The 6,979-nt window shown below is 40.2% G+C and overlaps 1 non-coding gene across 1 annotated transcript; it reads left to right on the forward strand.

Moving 5' to 3' along the window:
* Positions 1-6,629: 6,629 nt before the first annotated feature.
* On the forward strand, positions 6,630-6,736 carry LOC114424779. The gene has a single exon (XR_003669080.1). It is a non-coding gene; the product is annotated as a small nucleolar RNA R71 (small nucleolar RNA).
* The last annotated feature ends 243 nt before the right edge of the window (positions 6,737-6,979 follow it).

The following is a 6,979-nucleotide window of genomic DNA, read 5'->3' on the forward strand; positions in this document are numbered from 1 at the left end:
CATAACCAAAATCCGGATTAAGCCCAATGTTTCATTAATTCCTGAAATTAGATTAAAAACATCAAATTAGCTAAATGAGCCCAAATAATAAAACTGCCTGATTAATTGACAATTAAGACCAATCAGTAATTAAAATGGTGCAAAAAGGGTTTAGAAAATAGAAGAAAATGATGGCACATCAAAACCCCCCATACTTAGCCTTTTGCACTCCTGGGCAAAATGAAACAAAGAACAAAATCCAAGGATATCAAAGGGAGACAAACAAAAACATTCACATATTTCTCAATGAACATCAAGGAATGAAAGGAATGGGTAACATCTAACATGAGGAGATCCAAAAAGTCAAGACATTCATGAAAATCATCCAAGCAACCCAATCATGGCAAAATAGTTAATCAGCTTAAGAATGAAAAGTGATAAAGCCTCACAAGATATACACTCTATCTCTCAAGTGTCTAGGCTACTATTTACCCTCAAAGCACCCATGAAAGCAAACACCATATAAACTTGGCAAGATTCTAAAATTGACAATCAACCTATAAACACAAGCACATGAGGATCAAAAGGTCTTTTAAGGTTGTAATGGGGCCAAGGACAAGGTATGGAAAAATATGGAATAAGTGGCTAAATCCCAAAGGGATAGAGGCGAAATGGGGAATAAGTGCATATTAAGAAAATAAGAAAATAAAAAGAAGTAAAGATAAAATTTAAACATAAAGAATAGAACCAAGAGTTTCATCATTCTTGTGCCATTTAAGATCTTATTCACTCAACTTTATTGCTTTTCTTTTTCTTTTCTTTTTTTTTTGTTTTTTTTTTGTTTTTTTTGTAGCCGTTGAGAAACAACATTTCATTCAGCATGTCCAACATTTAACCAATATACAATGTACATCAAGTATGGCCCAAAATACATCATGAAGCATAGCCAACAAAACAAGTTATCCAATGAAACAAAAACCCCCCACACTTATTTCCAAAACAATTCCAAAGCTCCAAAATTCCTTAAGGATATGGTGATATCATGGTTTTTCATTTAAGGCTTGTAGTGAGCTTCAAAACAAGGAAAGGGAAACAAGGCTCAAAAGGGCTATCAAAGGAATTAATTCAAGGTAAGTCCATTTGGCTAGAAGCTTATAAGAACAAAATTGCCTCAATCATTTCCAAATATGCATGTGAATTAGGAAGCATCAACAAGAATCAAGCCAAGGCTATTGTGCAAGCAATCAATGGGGCAAAACACACCAAATGATTATGATGATGGATGGCTCAAATTCTCACAAAGGTAAACTCATCACTTTCAAATTGAGCTTTCAAAACTATCATGACATGTAGAGGAGAATCAAGGATTTCAAGTCACAAAATGTCAAGAACTTTTATTTTCAAAACAATTACCCATTTCTTGAGCATATCCTATAATTCAAAGAAAAACATGCAAAGTCGTACATGCACACAAAATTGACCCAAAATATTAAACTAAAAATCCGACGAAACTAACAACATTAACAAATTAACACAACTAACAAATTAACAAAACCAACAAAACTAGCAAAACCAAATAACACTCCCCCACATACTTAAACAACACATTGTCCTCAATGTAGCATAATTAAAAGATTAAAAACAATTAAATCATCAAAGAGAATCGGACAAGTGTAATAAAAGCAAAGAAGGAGATAGGAAAAGAAAAACTCCCTAAGTCATGGTGGAGGAAGAGTAGGGTGGAGTAAGGAAGTCTCTTCCACCACTACGTCCACTAAAGAAGGGTTCGTGAGGAATGGCTTAAGTCGATGTCCGTTGACCTTGAAGCTCTTGTCTGTGGAGTCGCTTTTGATCTCAACTGTACCATAAGGAAAAACATTAGTAACAACAAAAAGACTAATCCACTTAGACCTTAACTTACCACTCATGAGTCCAAGCCTAGAATTATACAATAACACTTTTTGCCCAACCATGAAGTCCTTTTTAACTATCATGCTATCATGGAACTTCTTGGTCTTTTCTTTGTAGAACTTGGCATTCTCGTAGGCTTCAAGGTGGATTTCATCTAACTCACTCAGTTGCAACTTTCTTTCCTCACCAGCTTGATCCATAGAGAAGTTGCAAGTCTTCACTGCCCAGTAAGCTTTGTGCTCAATTTCCACTGGAAGATGACATGCCTTTCCAAAGACAACCCGATAAGGAGACATTCCTATGGGTGCTTTGTAGGCAGTCCGATGGTTCCAGAGAGCATCATCAAGCCTGGCACTCCAATCTTTCCTGCTTGGCTGCACAATCTTCTCTAAAATTCTCTTGATTTCCCGGTTAGAAATTTCTGCCTGTCCATTGGTCTGGGGGTGGTATGGTGTGGATACCCTGTGTACCACCCCGTACTTTTTAAGCAGGGCATGCATTGTCCTGTTGCAAAAATGGGTTCCTTGATCACTAACAATTGCTTTAGGTACTCCAAACCTGCATAACAAATTAGACCTGACAAAGTCTGCAACAACTTTAGCATCATTAGTTCTAGTTGGCTTGGCTTCCACCCATTTTGAAACATAGTCAACTGTAAGGAGAATGTAAACATAACCAAAAGAGACACGAAAAGGACCCATGAAATCTATAGGTTGCTAAGGCATTTGTTGTCGCCATGTAAGTGTATTTCCTGCTCTCTGACACTGCTCACAAGTGCTGCAGATCTTCCACACATCTTTAAAGATGGTGGGCCAATAAAAACCACAATCAAGCACTTTGCGAGCTGTCCTTTGAACACCCAGATGACCTCCCGGTGCGGAAGAATGATAGAACTGCAGGACTGAGTCAGTCTCATGATCTGGAATGCACCGTCTAATGACCTGATCACTGCACAATTTCCACAAGTAGGGGTCATCCCAAATAAAATGCTTAGCATCACTTTTAATTTTATCTTTTTGGGCCTTAGATGCTAAGGGAGGAAAAAGAGAAGCAACTAAATAATTGACAATATTAGCAAACCAGGGAGTAGAAAGAGAGTCAGAAATACTATACAGTATATACAAATGATCATCCGGGAAATCATCCCGAATAGGTGAATCTGCATCAGATACACGTTCGATCCGACTCAAATGATCAGCAACTAGATTTTGTGCTCCGCTCCTATCACGGATCTCCAAGTCAAACTCTTGGAGCCAGAGCATCCATCGGATCAACCTAGGCTTAGAATCAGCCTTCTTCAACAAGTACTTTAGAGCTGCATGGTCAGTATAAACAATAATGCGGGTACCAAGCAAATAAGATCGAAATTTTTCAAGAGCAAAAACTATGGCTAGAAGCTCTTTCTCAGTAGTAGTATAATTCGCTTGGGCAGCATCTAAAGTCCTGGAAGCATAATATATCACCCTGGGCAATTTATCAATTTTCTGAGCAAGGACAGCCCCCAATGCATAATTTGATGCATCACACATAAGCTCAAAAGGGGTTGTCCAATCGGGTGCCTGGATGATGGGGGTGGTAGTCAGCGCTCTCTTGAGGCAATCAAAAGCCTCTTTGCATCTGTCATTAAAGTCAAACTCCACCTCCTTTTGCAACAAGTTGGATAGTGGAAGGGCTACTTTGCTAAAATCCCTTATAAAGCGCCTGTAGAATCCTGCATGACCAAGAAAAGATCGCACCTCTCGCACACAAGAGGGGTAAGGCAATTGTGAAATAACAGAAATTTTTGCAGGATCTTCTTCAATACCCTTATTGGAAATAATGTGGCCTAAAACTATACCTTGCTCAACCATAAAATGACATTTTTCAAAATTTAGAACAAGGTTAGTTTCAATGCATCTATTCAAAACTTTTTCCAAACTATTCAAACAACCATCAAAAGAGGATCCATATACAGTGAAATCATCCATAAACACCTCTATGCAATTTTCTAAAAAATCACTGAAAATACTAATCATGCACCGCTGGAAGGTACCAGGGGCATTGCACAGGCCGAAAGGCATCCTCCTATAAGCAAAAGTGCCGAAGGGGCAGGTGAATGTGGTATTTCCTGATCCTCAGGAGCAATAGTAATTTGCATATAACCAGAAAAACCATCAAGGAAACAGTAGTGGGATTTACCTGCCAGGCGTTCAAGCATCTGGTCAATGAATGGCAGGGGAAAATGGTCCTTTTTGGTAACCTGGTTCAGCCTCCTATAGTCCATGCAGACTCTTCAACTGTTCTGCACCCGAGTAGGAATTAGCTCCTCCTTCTCATTTTTGATCACTATGAGGCCGGTCTTCTTCGGGACTACCTGGACGGGACTCACCCATTGGCTTTCGGAGATAGGATAAATGATTCCAGCTTGCAAAAGCTTGGTTATCTCCTTCTTCACTACGTCAAGAATCACCGGGTTGAGTCTTCTCTGTGGCTGTCTTACTGGTTTAGCTCCATCCTTTAAATTTATTCGATGCATACATGTGGATGGGCTAATACCAGGAATGTCCGCCAAGGTCCAGCCTATAGCCTTCTTATGTTTCTTGAGAACTGACAACAACTTCTCCTCTTGCTCATCAGCAAGGGAGGCAGATATAATCACTGGAAAACTCTTGCTATCATCCAAGTAAGCGTATTTTAAATTTGATGGCAGAGGCTTCAACTCTGGTGTGGTCGGCTGGACAGTGGTAGAAGGAGATGGTTTCTCAGCCTTTACCTCATAAAGAAAGTCAGAGGTATGTGTGCTTCCTGAAACATGGTTAGTCCTATCTGACTCTATAAAATCAATCTCAAGAGGTAAAACACCACCACCAGGCATGCAATCAATATCACTCTCAGATTCACTCCCAGCATCAAATTCAGACATATGATCAAGTACAATTTCAGACTCAATGCATGAAGAGTGAGAGGCATGCAGATTAGAATAAAGATCAGTCATGTATTCATCAACAACATGGTCAATTATTTCAGCACGAAATACAGAAAGATCTTTAGATGGGTATTTCATAGCATCTAGAATATTAAAATGAACAGTTATATCACCAAACTCCATGGACAGTGTGCCTGCATAAACATCTATCTTAGTTCTAGCAGTTTTCATAAAGGGTCTGCCTAGAATGATGGGAACTGATCCTTGAGAAAATCCATCTTCCATATTCAAAATATAAAAATCAATAGGGAAAATTAGTTCACCAACTCTAACTAAGACATCTTCTATGAAACCAACAGGGTAGGCAACACTTCTATTAGCTAAATGAATTACCACATCAGTTGACTGCAAGGGGCCTAGAGATAGAGAATTAAAAATAGACAGAGGCATAACACTAACAGAAGCTCCTAAATCTAGCATGGCATTGTCAAACTTACTATTCCCTATAATACAAGGTATGCTGAATGTACCTGGATCTTTGCATTTTTCAGGAATTTGAGGAACAGATTTACCAATCAATGCGGAGACATTTCTGCCCATGCTAATCCATTCACTCCCTTTAAGCTTCCGCTTATTAGTGCACAACTCCTTCAAGAATTTGTCATATCTTGGAATTTGCTTTATTGCATCCAACAGAGGTATGTTTACCTCTACTTTTCTAAACGTTTCCAAGATCTCTTTCTCTGCCTCTTCCATTTTTTTGTTGGAAACTGCTCTTGGAGGGAATGGAAGAGGGGGAATGTGATACTTCTGCAAATCAGAATTACCTGTGGAAGAAGATTCACCTACACAGAGATTGTTAGGTAAATTTTTGTCATCACCTTTTTCTGGAGTAGAGTGAAGTTTGGCAGGTTCATTTGCAGATGAGGAAGGTGCTACGGGTTGAGGTCCTTGACACTGCTTTCCCGACCTCAATGAAATGGCACTGACATTTTTGGGATTTTGGACAGCTTGAGAAGGTAGCTTGTCAGAATTCTGGGACTGTTGTTGATTCAATTGTGTAGCTAATTGTCCCATCTGATTTGTCAAGCTCTGAATGGAAGCTCTGGTCTCTTGCTGAAACTGCATGTTCTGCATAGTCATTTGCCTCACAAGTTCTTCGAGGGAAGGTTGTGGAGGGGCCTCAACTGTTGGTTGTTTCTGGGGTTGTTGCTGTTGTTGGATTGGTGGAGGAATGTATGGTCTGCTTGGGCCAGCAGCATTTTGGAAGGAAGGAGCAGGCTGCTGTTATTGTTGCTGAGGGCTGGACCATCTGAGGTTAGGGTGATTCCTCCATCCAGGGTTGTATCTGTTGCTGGAGAGGTCATAATTGTTCTACTGTGGTTGATTTTGCTGCTGAGGTTGAGGAGGTCTATTGTAAATGTTTGCAGCATAAGCTTCAGGCTGCTCAATTGCTCCAGGTTGCTGCATGGAAGGGCAAAGGTCTGTATGGTGGTCAGCAGAGGAGCACAAACCACAAACTCTTGCGACAGGAACAAATTTCTGATTCAAGACCAGCTGGGTTACCAAGTTAACCAATGCATCCAGTTTGCCTTCAAGCTTCTTAGTTTCAGATGATGCAGATGGATTTGTAGCTACCTCATGCACTCCTCTAATGACTGTGGCATCATTTCTGGCGCTAAACTACTGGGAGTTGGAAGCCATCTTCTCAATTAAATTTTTGGCTTCAGCAGGAGTCATGTCTCCAAGGGCTCCACCACTGACAGCATCTATCATACTTCTCTCCATATTACTGAGTCCTTCATAAAAATATTGGAGAAGAAGCTGCTCTGAAATCTGATGGTGGGGGCAACTGGCACATAGTTTCTTAAATCTCTCCCAGTACTCATACAGGCTCTCTCCACTGAGTTGTCTAATACCTGAGATATCCTTCCTGATGGCTGTGGTCCTGGAAGCAGGGAAATTTTTTTCTAAGTATACTCTCTTAAGGTCATCTCAGCTCGTGATGGACCTTGGAGCAAGGTAATACAGCCAGTCCTTTGCCACTCCCTCTAATGAATGAGGAAAAGCCTTCAGAAATATGTGATCCTCTTGGACATCTGGGGGTTTCATGGTGGAGCAGACAATATGAAATTCCTTCAAATGTTTGTGCGGGTCTTCACCTGCAAGGCCATGAAACTTTGG

This window comes from Glycine soja, chromosome 8 (genome assembly GCF_004193775.1).
Source record: "Glycine soja cultivar W05 chromosome 8, ASM419377v2, whole genome shotgun sequence".
Classification (NCBI taxonomy): Eukaryota; Viridiplantae; Streptophyta; class Magnoliopsida; order Fabales; family Fabaceae; genus Glycine; species Glycine soja.